The sequence below is a fragment of the Microtus ochrogaster genome, chromosome 15, assembly GCF_000317375.1.
Source record: "Microtus ochrogaster isolate Prairie Vole_2 chromosome 15, MicOch1.0, whole genome shotgun sequence".
Classification (NCBI taxonomy): Eukaryota; Metazoa; Chordata; class Mammalia; order Rodentia; family Cricetidae; genus Microtus; species Microtus ochrogaster.
The window spans coordinates 45,824,866-45,837,998 of NC_022017.1; the positions used below are offsets into that span (position 1 = coordinate 45,824,866).

At 46.1% G+C, this 13,133-nt stretch overlaps 1 protein-coding gene across 1 annotated transcript in view; it reads right to left on the bottom strand.

Annotated features, from left to right (window-relative positions):
• Col14a1 (collagen type XIV alpha 1 chain) overlaps positions 1-3,804 on the bottom strand; it is a 180,041-nt gene extending 176,237 nt beyond the window's left edge. Inside the window, exon 1 of the mRNA XM_013348949.2 lies at positions 3,622-3,804. The gene's annotated coding sequence lies outside the window, so the exon portion shown is untranslated. The remainder of the gene's footprint in view (positions 1-3,621) is intronic.
• Between the last annotated feature and the right edge of the window lie 9,329 nt (positions 3,805-13,133).

The following is a 13,133-nucleotide window of genomic DNA, read 5'->3' on the forward strand; positions in this document are numbered from 1 at the left end:
CCAAAGCACATCTTTCCTCATTATAATTATCTCAATTATTTTGTTTTGGTGACTAAAAGCTGAGTAGCACGGCTTCTAAAACAGACAGATAAACAACGCACACAGATCATTATCCCCGTGAGAACAAGCAGCAGCCTACACTGGGAGTTCAATGTATGAAAGAGCGACTGGCCCCCTGCCGCTGTTTATTTACTTATATGGAGTAAAAGAGAATGATTGCTTCCTTGACATCCAGAACTATCGGGCGCATATTTTCTACGGCAAACGTAAACTTTTATCGCTTCCCTTTAAACTTGCTTCCTGACATCCCCGCCCCAGCCGCCTGTCCCTTGGGCGATCATCTAGAGTGTCCTGCACTGATGCTGTAATGGCAGTGTGTTAGCTCAGTGGTGCTCAGAGCACAGCCCCAGTGTGCAGGATTCAAGCAGACTTAAAGAAACAGTCGCTTTTGCTCTGCGTTCCGGGGAAGCAGAGGTCATTTGGCTGAATTTGACTGAGAGTAGCTCCAAAGGAGCTGAAGTCACATCTCTGCAGAGATGTCAACTGCAACCAGGCCAGAAGAAAGGAAAAGAAGGCAAAACAAAGAGAGGCCATCTCTGTGCGCCTTAGTAGGGGACAGTGAGAAGTGAGATCTGAAGGGAGGGTACCCTGTGGGGTCTTTATAGTGAGTTAGGGGCTTCCCAGACTTGCATGCTAATCCTCTCATTTGTGCAGCCCCCGATGGTTCTGGAAATCATGGAAGACCAGAGACTTCTCTGCAAACTTCAGCTGGACTGTTAGAGCACCAGGATCCGGGCCAAAGAGCTCCTCCCATCCATCCTGAAGCCTGGGAGCCATCCAAACTACTCCAGGAACACTGACAGGTTCCAAGGAACCCTGCCCAGAGAATTAATTATTCAGAGGCCTCACAAGGGTGGCTCCTGTCCTTTCCAGGGACCTGGAGGAGGTCAGGGCTGCAGTGGAGGTTCAGGGTTGTTCTGGTTCAGAGTTCCTCAAGCAGGAGAGTGTGCCCAGTGTCTATTAAAAAGGCTAAGAATATACCCTATGCACCATGGATAAAACCTAAAGATATCTCAGTGGGTGAAAAAAAAATCAATCACAAAGGACCATATAAAAGCTCCATTTATATGAAATGCCCAGAGGTGCGGTGACAGGCCAGAAAAGATTTGGGAGTTACTGACCAAAGGTATAAGTTTTCTTTTGGAAATTCTAAAAACATTCCACCTCTTTTGCGAATTTTTAGAAATTATGTGTATATAGTGTTTGGAGATACATGTGTGCATGGGGGGGGGGACACAGTGTGTGGGGATGGGATGTGTAGGGAGGTGTGGATATGTAGGGGGATATGTTGTGTGTGCGCATATGTGTGTATGTGGTGTGCTGGGAATGTGTTTGTATGGATATGGGGTGATGGGTGTGGGTGTGTATTGGTGTGTGAGTTTGTGGGGAACGTATGTGTAGGTGTGCATATGTGTGAGTGTAGATGGGATGTGTTGGGGATGTATATGTGTGTGCGAATGGGTGTGGGTATGAGTGTGTATTTGGGGTGTGTGTTGTGTGGGGGGGGCTGAGTGTGAAGTGCCCATAGAGACTATCAGATCCCCTAGAGTTGGAGTTACGGGTGGCTGTAAGGCACCAGATATCCTTGCTGGGAGGCAAACTCGGACCTTCTATAAGAGCAACGGGTGCTCTTAGCCACTAAGCCATGTCTCCAGGCACCTAAAATCATTCTTCATTCGAGATGTTGACTGCCCTCTCTAAATATACTAAAAGCCTTTGCATTATACATTCCGAATGTGTGGGCGGTATCCTGTGTGGAATGATCGTCGAGAAAACTGTTTAAAACACAAACAAAGAAACGGACAGGGCGGTATAAGCCTGTAATACCAGCACCGAGGGGATTAATGCAAGATGGGCCTAACCAATCTGGGGTACATGATGAGTTTCAGGCCAGCCAAAGCTACAGAGTAACAACCTGTTCCAAGAAAACAAATAACAAAACAAACAAAAACCCACCAGGGAAAGTTACTTCAGAAAATGGCATTGAGCCCGGGTTCAACTAAAGCCCATCTGAGTTATTGTCTTAACCTCAAATCTAAATCTCATCCATCCATCCATCCATCCATCCATCCATCCATCCACCCGTCCACCCACCTACCTGTCACTAATGTAACAGTAAGGCTACATGCAGAATTTGAGTCCCTCATCAGCAACAGAACACCCAGTCTCCTTGTTACAGCCACCCCGAGGCTGCTTGCTCCTTCATCCTATAAAGAAGGGCCCTCTTGGCCCTTGATGGAAGCTGCATTCCAGGGCCTCCAACAAACGAGGGTGGAAAAAACTCCATTTTCATCTCTCTTTACTATCAGGTAACAGAAGGCTGACTCGTATGTCCCTTCCTCCTGTCCCCACCCCATCTCTACTGCTGCTACCAGTCAGGAACTCTCCAAATCTGCAGCCACGTCTAAAGGTGTTGGCTCACACCAGTGATCCCAGCTCTTGAGAGGTGGAGACAGAAGGAACGGGAGCTCAAGGCCTTTCTTGGTTAGGGAGAAAATTTTAGACCAGCCTGGACTATATATGACACCGCCTAAAAATAAATACATCTTTCTTAGGACTAGAAACAGTTCTAGAAGTCATTTTCGGGCGGAGGCAGGGTAGGGGTGGGGGATGGAGGGCGATGAGGGTGGGGATCCAGACTCCTGTGGGAACTGCATGCAAGCTTCTTCAGGGGCGCTCTTTGTGGCAAGCTGAAAACTCTCCTGGACCTAAATTAAGCAACCATGAGCTCTCCAGCAACAAGACTAGCTTCCCACCGAGCCCACAGGAACTCAGCACCAAGTCTGCATAACTCCAAACGTTGGCCAGTCACTAAGGCTACCCAAATGACATAACCTCGCCCTGCCCCCTGCCTGTGCGCACTGGATGGCAAAGCCCAGCTTCTGCAGATGCCTCGGATGCCCAGAGGCTGAGCGCAAGGAGACGTAGAGAGGAGTTCGCAAAAGTAAAAGGAAAATTAAGTGAAGAAGGTTCGCGAAGCATCTTAGCAGCAACCCAAGGAGCATGGTAGCCCTCTACCCTCTATGAGCTCTGCCTGGCTGTTCCTCTTTCCGTTCAGCGCCTGGCCCAGAGCTGCTAGCATGTGCAATAGTACAAGGAATACCTGGGTACGTTGTCTCCACTGACAAGTCTCCTAAACAGCGTAGTGCTCTTTACACACACAGGGCTTCCAACCAAATCCCTAAGCCCCTGTCAAAAGATCACTCCGGAGCCTCCGCTGTAGTGAGGCAGCCAAATGCAGCTAGTTCCTGCCCAGCGCCCACCGCACCCAGACTTCATGGGGGAAATCCCCAGAGAGAAACGGAAGATTCCTTTGCTCGCCGCACACCGGTCACTCAGCGCCTTGCAATCTCTCTGCCCCGTGGTCCCAGAGAGGCATCTATCTGTGTGCATTCTCCTATCTCACCCCTAAGATTCCCAGGCCGTCCCGTGGGCACACGTGCGGCGGGCGGTTCTGGAACCCGCATTCGTCTACAGGTGGCTCACTTTCTCTGACTTCCTTTCTTCACCTATAGACTTTGCAAAGCCGAACCGCAGAACAGTAGAGAAAGGCGGACTGACCTGTGCAGGGCAACTTTCCAGCCCAAGTTGGGGACCTCTTGGCGCCCAGGGAGGGTTTGCCGCCGGTTGGTTCTTAGCGGACCACTGCCCTGGCTCGCTTCCCTCGGAGTACCCTTTCTTAATTAGCTTCTCTTTCCTGTCGCTCACTCTGCCCTCTCCTTGTCCCTCTCCCGCCGCCTCCTCCCCTGCAGAGCTATCCCCCTCCTCGCTTGCCCGGGATCAGATAAGAGGAATGGAACAGCAGCGTGAGCCAATTATAAAGCCGAAGGTGGCCTCGGGGGCGGGAGGTAGGGGAGACAGACCCCCCCCACCTTCCCTCCTCCTCCTCCTCTCCAGCATCTCCGCCCCGCTGGAGTTGCAGAGGAGCCCGCCCCCACGCCTACTAAGCCCCCCTCCCCCCCGTGCCTGGCAGCCGACCCAGGTGCGCGTGGCAGCCGGGTGCAGAGCAGGAATGATTAGCCTGCAAGTGACCTGTGTCCCCAGATCCTAAACCAGAGCCCCAGGTCACTTTGAGAGAGCTCCGGCACTCCTGATTTCAGTCCAGACTCCAAAACATCCCATCCCCAAAGATGAGCCTGGTCGTCCTGCAGGGATCTCCTCTCCCTTGCCCCTCAAGTCCAAGGGACCAGCACAGCAAGGCCCCCACGAGTAGACTTTGATGTGCAGGGGAATCTACTGCAGGAATGTTAAATAGGAGGGTTTTCTTCTTTGTAAAAACTGCATATGAACAGTTTATTTCGTGCTGTTGGACCTTCAGATAGATTTTCCTTTCCCCCATGCATAGAGATCATAGTCAGTAGAGTTGGGATCCCAGGGACTCAGCGTCTATCAAAACCCTGGGGCCCTGGTCTGTGCAGGCCACGCCCTTTGAGAAGTCCTGCCCTGGAACTGGAAGATGAGGCGCTCTAGAGCCCTGGGTGTCTAGAGAACTGGGCCTGAGTTCTCGCCTTCAGGGTGCTCTTTGAAAAACCGTCTTTCCATTTTTATGTCAGGCTAGAAAAAGCCCAAACATTTACCATCATACTAGAAGTTGTTGTTGGCCTAAATGGGGGGGGAGGGGGGAGCGCCGGGGAGGCGGGAGCTGCATACACGCCGACTATTTAGCAAGACTTTACTTTGCGAGAAAAGACCAAAATGACTATGATTTCATCAGTTCCGAGCGCAGGGGGTAGAGAAAAGTAAGAAGCACTCTCTGAAGTTCCCAGACTGCTTCCAACTTGCCGTGCTGGGAGCACACGCGGGGATGCTTGACAGCTTTCAAGGTAGTTTCTGAGACATTACAGCCTGCACCTATGCTTTCTTCAAACTCGCGTGCTCTTGGCCTCTCTGCCTAGTTTCTGAACTTCACCTTGGGGTACTAAGGGCGGCTATAGCCTCCTCCCTGAGACCCTGGGTCGGGATCAGCCTTGGCCTCAGAGCTGGGCGGCGGCGGCTGCGTGAAGTTGCTCGTGCGTTTCACGGAGGAGCTTATTTCTCCAGGGTCTCCAGGTGGCCACAGCTTTCAGAATACAGGTGCCAACGCTATGGACCTGCACGCGGAACTACTGGGGTGAGAGCGCCACCTGGTGTCTGCCACGGGTTTAAGACCTGGAAACAGACTTAGACTGACAAGTAGGTGCCTGAATTCAAGATTTGTTCCTTGGTTATATCTCCTTTCTTCAGCCTTACTCCCCAAATGTCCATTATGGTCCCATTTTAATAATGTATCAGGGTGTCGATGGCCGCTGTAAACCTGACCTCTGTACCCTCGCGGAAGGTAGCTGCGAGCTGGTACGGGCTTATAGGTAAGAGACCAGAGAGGTTATGGGTTATATAACTATGAAACATTGAGGGCGGAAGACTCTCTGAAGGTCATAAGAGATAAAACATGTGTATAAATATCAATACAAAAGAAGCATACACAACAGTTTTTTATTAAACTTTAATATGAGCAGCCAGGTAGGTCATGCTGATCATTAGGATCTCCGGAGTCCACATAAAACCAAGCAAAGTGGTTGGTTCAGACATAGAATCCCATTAGTAAAGAGGTGAGCTGTTAAGAACAAGTTGACCTCTGGGGGGGTTCCTGACCAGCCAGTCTGGCCTAATCATGAGCTCCAGGTTCAGTGAGACTGTCTCAATAAATAAGGAGGAGAACTGAGTAAGGAAGACAGCAGACATTAATCTCTGGCCTACACACACAGAGAGACCGAGAAAGAACACAGACACAGTGATACAATACACAGAGAGAGAGAGAGAGAGAGAGACAGACAGACAGACAGACAGACAGACAGACAGACAGAGACAGAGAAAGAACAGACACAGTGACACACACACATAAACACAGAGAGACAGACAGACAGAGAAAGAACACAGACACAGTGACACACACACATACACAGACACAATCACATATACGTACAAACACAGTCACACAGGGACACACACAGAGACAGAGAGAGAACAGACACAGTCACACACACACAGACAGAGAGAGAGAGAGAACACAGACACTGGCACACACACACACTTACGTGGTTTGTAATCATTTAGCATCCCATGTGAAATGTTCTATTTTTTTAATTCCAACTGAACTTTCCTTCATCTCTTTAACTTTTGAGTTCTGTTTGTTCATTGGGGTTTTTGTCATTTTCGACTTTTTGAGACAGGACCTCACTCAGCAGCCCGTGCTGGCAACAAACCTGCTACAATCTTTTGGCCTCTGAGGGCTGTAATTATGGAATCGTCCCAATAGGCCGGGCTTTAGCACTTGAATTATTGCATATTACTTTCAATTGAGATAAACGTCAGTTAATGCTGAAACAGAAAGACTGGTGTCAATCTGTGTTACAGTTGAGAGCGAATTTCCAACTCTTTTGAGAGAATTCATTCAATGTGTATCTTAAGCAATCAGAGAGTTGAATCATGGGAACAAGTCAAGAAGACCCCATTTCAAGTCTTCTCCTTCACTCTAGAAAATACTATATAGGAATATTTGGGACACATACACAAACACACGCACACACACTGCAGCACACAACGCCTGTCTGTGCTCTATGCGCACACAGTTCCCAAGCTTCAGGCAAGGGGCTGGAGGTTGAAACACACAAACACAGAGAGACAGAGACATGGACCTCTAGTCACTGGTAAGAAGCCCTTTATTCAATAGCACCATGGAGGCTTGTGCACCCAACAGACAGGTGGGCCAACAGGTGAAAACCTTATCCTCTGATGCTCAAGGCCAAGGCAACCCGTGCTCATGCAGCAGAGCTGGTAAACAACTTTGACACAGCTTTCAGTTACTCAAATCAGAAGGAAAGTAAAGATCTCTAGCAGGGAAGAGCAGCTGGAGGCCAGGACTCCAAATGGTCTCAACACACACAGAGTGACCCTCCTCCTAAAGCCTCCTGAAGCCTTGCACTTTGCAAAAAAGCTTTGATTTTAAGCCTGAATTTAAAAGCTTTGTCGCTACTGCCTTGGAAAATCTCTTTTACTTCTGAGCTGTTTTTTTTTACTCCTGTGTAAGAAAAGAGTCTTTTTATGTTTTAGAATATTGTCGTGTGAATTAAATATGTTTTAGGATATTGTCGTGTAAACTAAGTGACAGGTGCCTATGGATCTAACCTATCACATATGGAAGTTATATTTTACACTGGGATTGTCATTTTCTTTTTTAAGATTTACTTTTGTTCTTCTGAGTATTGGTACTTTGCCTAGAGTATGTCTGTGCCTATGGAGGCCAGGAAAGAGCACCAGATCCCCTGGAACTGGAGTGATAGACCCTTGCAAGCCACTACATGGGTGCTGGGAATCAAACCCTAGTCCTCTGGGAAAGCAGCCAGTGCTCTTAACTGCTGAGCCATCTCTCCAGCCCCAGGGATTGTCATTTTAGGGCCACTCCATGGAGATGTTATTGGCATTTGGGGCAGGACAGACTGTTATAAGCCAAAAATTCCAGCATCAACCACCCCATCTCCTTGTTGTAGGTTAATCTTTTTTGTGCATTGTGAAGATGTATCTCAGCCAAGGCACATTATGACTGGTTCAATAAAGAGCTGACCAGCCAAAAGCTAGGCAGGAGAGCACAGGCCTGACTTCTGGGAACAGAGTGGAACTGGGCGGGGGGGGGGGGGGTGCCGGGGGTGGATAGAAGAGGCAGGGAATTCACTAGGCAGACACGGAGGAAGTGGGATGCTTAGGACTGAGGAGAGGTAACAAGTCACATGGCAGAACGCAGATTAATATAAACAGGTTAAGTTATAAGCGCTAGCTGGGGACAAGCTAAGCTTTCATAATAAGAGGTCTCCATGTCATTATTTCAGAGCAACACAGTACAAAGAGAGAACTGCTACATCTCCTAGTCCTTATGAAGGCCAATAATACCTCGACATCTCCTGCATGCTACATAAAAACATTTATGATGGGGTCCAAAAACGAAAAGAAAATGCTCATATTTTATATTAATTATTTGAGTAGCATAGAAAGAAATGTGACATTTTCGTGTGTGTTTATCATTAATTGTACTTTGTTTCTAGTCGCACAATGCCCTCTCTTGACCCCCCCCCCTCCTCAGATAGCTCCTCCTTCTGCTTTCATGATCTTCCTCCATAGTCCATCACTAGTGTCCCCTGGCCTTCCCTTTAGATCTCTTCTCACCCCCTCACATTGCCCTTTCTACTTTCGTGTGTGTGTGTGTGTGTGTGTGTGTGTGTGTGTGTGTGTGAATCTACATTTTTCATAGGAGAGAAAACCTGCTCTATTTCCACTGAGCCAGGCTTATTTCACTTAACACTATGACCTCCAGTTCTATCTCTTTTCCTGGCAATGTTACTTTCCTTTACAGCTGAATAGACTTCTACCGTGTGCATGGACCACATGTTCCTTATCCATGTGCCTGTTGGTGAGCGCTATACTGTTTGTTCGGTTTTTATCTCATTGAATCCAAACGTCGCGGCCTGAAGGGACAATAAACTTGTACCCAGATGGACCTCCAACTTCCATCAGGAGTTTGCCAATGCAGCTTCCTGCGTGTTGAGAAAGTATAATGTTTCCATGTGGTGGCCAGGTACTAACTGCTGCTCCACAGCCTGCAATGGCTCTCTCTACCATCTTCCTGGAATCATGATCATGACCTCCCCTTGACCCAGCAACTGTGCTGGGATCCTCCAGATCCCTACTCAAGTTGAGCTTCTGGCATCCGTTCTGATTAAATTGCCCCTGTGGCATGCTGGTTGTTCAATGTCTTGCGTAGCAGCCTTGCCCTGCTTTCCCATGCACCTGTCCCTCCTTTCCTAGAGATTCTGTCTCTGCTAGGAGCAACCTTCAGTGTGCCAGATTGGATTTCTTTCCCTGCTAATAGAAGAACTTCAAAGAAGGCTGCTTGTAGTTGAGCAGTCCTGAGGAGCACCAGGGGTATAACAAAGCTTGCCCAGATTCACCCGGAGTGTCAACAGAAGGTCAACACCAGATTTTAACTGTCTAAACTCCTAGGGCTGAGCTTGTATTATTGTGATGTGCTGACCCCTTCCAAATAACGAGTGATAAAATAAAAGTTTTTGTGTTTTCATTGGCCTTTGCTTTACAGCATGCGTTCAAGTTCAAGTTTGATAGCCAAGTTGAATACATTAACATGGCAAGATTAAAGTCACTCCAGAGGGTCAACTGATGCTGACTCATTCTGTCCTGTGGTACTACAGTCCTCGGCTTACAATCGCCATTCATACTCTTGAGCACGTGACTCAGACATTCCTCATCTTTTCAACCCCATGGCCCAGATCAAAGTCATGACGTTAATAGCTGCCAAGCTTTTCATGTGTGACAGCAAGCTGTCAGGGTGTGCATGTTACATAAAAGGTTCTATTCATAGCACAACTGTGCTAGACCAGGCCTGCAATTATGTGTAGGCCAACCCCCACCCCCTCCACTTTACAGTGGATTGGTGATCCTGTCCAAATCCTTCAAAAGCCAGCAGCCGATATTGCTAGATCAATGCCATATAACAAAAAGCAAGGCTCTTTGCAATTGTAATAATATTATCATAAGAAGGAGCCCTACTTAGAGCCTTTGACTTTAGCCATGCTAGAAGAGCTCATGTGGCTTACTTTTGCTTATTTTGTCATTATTTTATTAAAATAATTCAGGTCTGGGCATGTCATTCAGTTAGTAGATTACTTCCATAGCATGTCCACAGACCTGGGTCCATTCCTTAACATCAAATAACTTGGGCAAGCACACATCTGCAATTCCAGCCTTTGGGAAAAAGAAATAAGAAGATCGGTTCAAAACCATGCTTGGCTACATAGCTAGTGACCCTGTCTCCAAGTGTTCAATCCATGTGTTCAAATTGTAAAGTCAGTAAGACTGACAGTGTAAAATATAAATAATATTATCTTGCTCTTCTGAAATAACATCTTTTACTCCTCCATTTCATCTGACATTTTTGGATCTCTGTATTTCTAAATAGCATGCTGTGCTGGCTAGTTTTTTGCCAACTTGACACAAGCTCTGGTCATCTTGGAAGAAGGAACCTCTTTGAGAGGACACTGAGAAATGTCCCCACCAGACTGGCCTATGGGCAAGCATATGGGCCATGTTCTTGATTAATGATTGGTGTGGGTGGCCCCATTCCACAGGAGGCAGTTCCACCCATGGCTGGTGGTCTAGTGTTGGGTAAGAACGCAGATTAATCAGAGAATGGGAAAAGATTTTTAGCACGTACACATCCAATAGAGGGTTACTATCCATAGTACAGAAAGAACTTGGGAAAGTAGATATCAAGAAAACATACAACACAATTTAAAAATGCGGTACAGATTTAAACAGTGAATTCTCAATAGGAGAAACTCAAATGGCTAAGAAACACTTAACGAAATGTTCAGCATCCTTAGCAGCTAAGAAATGCAAGTCAAAACCACTTTGAGATTTCATCTTACACCTGTCAGAATGGGTAAGATCAACAAGACAAGTAACGGCTCGTGCAAGCAAATGGATGGAACTAGAAAAAAGGCATCCTGAGTGAGGCATCTCAGACCTTGAAAGACAAGTATGATCGGTTCAGCCATCATCAGAGAAGTGCCCTCCTGCAGGAAATGGGAACAAATTCAGAGACCCACAGCCAGACACTATGCAGAGAGAGAGCGATCTTGGAGTGATCTTGGAGCCCTAAATGGGAGGTCTCCGTCAAATTCCTCTCCTCAGAGCTCAGGGAACACTGCACAAAAGAAGGAGGAAAGAATGAAAGAGTCAGAACAGATAGAAGACACCAAGAATGCAGGGCCCTCAAAACCAACATGAGCAAAGCTCATTTGAACTCAGAAGCTGAAGCAGCATGCACAGGGCTTTCGTGGGTCTGCACCAGGTCCTTTGTGTGAGTATATTTAAGATAATTGATCTGACTGAGTCCTCAAACAAGACAAACACTTCATTTAGAACTCAGAGGAGGACCCTAGTCCTTTAAGGGTTAGATACTTTCCTTGCCCAGAAGCATCTTGTCCAGGGACCCAGCCCTAAACTAAGGAAGAAATGCTTACAAACATCTAGCACATTCCAAACCTCCCAGGAAGCACCGTGCCAAGTCTGGTCCGTCAGTGCTTGAGATAATGAAGTAATTTATGGCAGCCTGTCGTGATGGAATTGAACAAGACTGGAAAATCTTTTCCTTCTACACAGATAAAAAAAAAATGCATTTTTAACCAAGAGAGTTCAAGTCCATGATTGAAAGGGGGCACACCCAGCAGAGCCCTGCAGCTACTGGGTGCAATTAACATCCATTAGTAACATCACAGGAACTGTTTTATTCAGAATCAAGCCCCACCCACATCTGAGAAAAAAAGTAAATAATTCTGTTGCCATGGTTGTGAATTTTACCAAATCTTAATCTGAAGAAAGATGGTTTGCCTCTCCACAGGATTGAACTGCCAGTACCACCACCGTAGGTTATCTGAACAAAAGCGATTGTCTTGGATGACCTTACACATTCTTTCCTTTTTGCTTTTTAAATACAAATTGATGAGGCGTACAAATGGAATTTCCCTGGAGTATCAGTCCTGTTCTGTTTTTTTCAAACTTGGTTGTCCTACAGCAGCTGTTTTTACACAGTCGATCTGTCTAGAATATTCCCCACCCCCGTCTTCATATCTACCCAGCGAAGCCTCTGTGTGTCCTCAGATCTATATGTAGGACTTCATAAATGTCCTCTTCTTCCTCTGTCAGCTCAGGCAAGGTCATGACTCCGCACTGGGAACCGGACTTTCGGGAGTCAAAACGATCAATGTCATCGTTCGTTTATATTTCCACGCTGAATTTTAGTTTCCTGAACGATTCCCAAAACATCCATTGACATGATAAATTTTGAAAAAGCTGTCAAATTATTTTTCATCTGGAATTAAATTTCCTATAAGGAAGCAAGCGAGCGGACAGGTAGTTCAGCCAAGGGACACATCCACAGGATGGGGGTCCATCCTCTGCAAAGCCCTGGGGAGATTATCAGCTCTGTTTCTTGCCTCACCTAAACCATTTTAACTCCTCAGACTAAAGGATCCCTGGCGAGCCAGCCACAGCTTGTCTTCACACTCGCAGCCTCCTTACTGGTGAGAATTTCATTTCCAGAAATCAAATAGCTCCGCAGAAAACTAAGTCTCTACCGAACTGAATTTTCTCAAAGACCAAAACAAACATACAAACAAGCTAATGCTTTTCTACGCACACAAGGTGAGTTTTATGTCAAAGCTGGTAAATCATAAAAAAAAAAAAAAAAAAAAAAACAGTATTGAGACTCAGCATTTCTGTGAAGTATTAAAACGCTTCATTTCAGATGCACATTTCAATAGATATTAATGTTTTAGCCAATAATATATGTTGATTATGGGAAATTGTAAAAGGAGGAATAAAAGAATCACACGGAATTCAACTCCCTAAGCAGACACTAGTAGACTGACATAAAGCTATTTCCTCTGCATCTAAGGAACTTGAAATATTTTATAGTGCTGAGCTCATACTTTGTTTTATGACTTTATTACCAGTGACTATTATGACATAGTTTTATCTGTTTAATAAGTGTCTATATAATAATTTAAATTGAATATATATTAATTGTACAAAATAACAGTTTCATTATGACATCTTCATACTTTCTATTTTTTTTTCTAGCCTACAATATGTTTTATATTTTAGGGGCTGGAGAGATGGCTCCATGGTTAAGAGCGCTGATGGATCTTCCAGAGGACCTGAGTTCGGTTCCCAGCTCCCACATGGTGGCTCACAATTGTCTGTAATTCCAGGTCTAGGGATGCAACACCCACAGCAAAAACATCAATGCACATGAAATAAAAATAAATAATTTATAATATATTTTAACTAATTTTACTGTTTTGTTTTTTGAAACAGGTCATCAGAGTCTGGGAATATGGTGGCAGAACACTTGCCTAGCCAGCACATGGTTCTGGATTTAATACCAACACAAAAAAAAAAAAATTAGAAAGAAAAAGAGGGGGAAAGAAGGAGTAGAAGAGGAAGAAAGGAAGGAGGGAGGAAGG